Genomic DNA, 901 nt, shown 5'->3' with positions numbered 1-901 from the left:
TGTTGTGGTTTAGAGATGCTGGCTGTCCCCAAAGAAGCATGGGCAGCTTGGGGAGTGAGGGTCACTCCTCTCCCTGCCATGGTGGGGATGTCCGTGGCCCCTGCTTTCCCTTTGGGTTATCCCAGCACTTCCCCATTTTGAGCTGCCAGCAGAGGCAAAACCTTAAAATAGTCCTAACGGTTTTAAAAAACAAAACAAAACAAAAAAACCCCAAATTTTCCTTCCCTCTGCCTCTCTCCCATCCCCCCAAACACTCAGCCCATGAAGTTTCCGGCACAGCTCACTTCTGCTGAGCACAGGAAAAGTGAAACGGCGACGGCACCTCGTGCCGGAGCCATCCGCGGGGCTGCCGTGCCAGTCAGGGGAGAAGATGTCAGACTCGGAGGGGTGCCAGAAGGGTGCGGAAGGTGTGGTGAACCAAGTCGGAGATGAATCCCCTGAGGAGAGTGAGAGGTGAGACCTGGGGACCCGGTACGCCAATGCCACGGCTGCCTTCCAGTCCCAGGAAACTGGGAGGCTGGGAAACTGGGAGGGGATGATGGTGGGAAAGGAGGATGAGTGGCCAAAACGATGATGACCCATGAGGCTGAAATGCGTCAGATGCTCTGGCAGACTTTTGACAAGCTCCTCCAGCCAGGGAGAGACTTAGACTTCCTAAAGGTCTCCTCTCCTTTGAACTTCAACACCCTTGGGAGGGAGTTGATGCCCTTGGGAGGGGGTCATCAAGTGGGGAAAGGCAGTTCCAGCAGCAGGCAAGCGAGGCGAGGGGTCTGGTGACCTGGACCTGCTCTGCAGCTGAAATCAGCCCCATCTTTAAGACCAGTGGGTGGAGAGGAGCCATCTCCTCTCCTTGCAGCGATTGCTGGGCTCATCTGATTTCTGTGTCCCCTAGGTCTCTAAC

This window comes from Cariama cristata, unplaced genomic scaffold, assembly GCF_000690535.1.
Source record: "Cariama cristata isolate BGI_N322 unplaced genomic scaffold, ASM69053v1 scaffold30788, whole genome shotgun sequence".
In the NCBI taxonomy this organism is placed as follows: Eukaryota; Metazoa; Chordata; class Aves; order Cariamiformes; family Cariamidae; genus Cariama; species Cariama cristata.
This window is presented reverse-complemented; position numbering follows the sequence as displayed.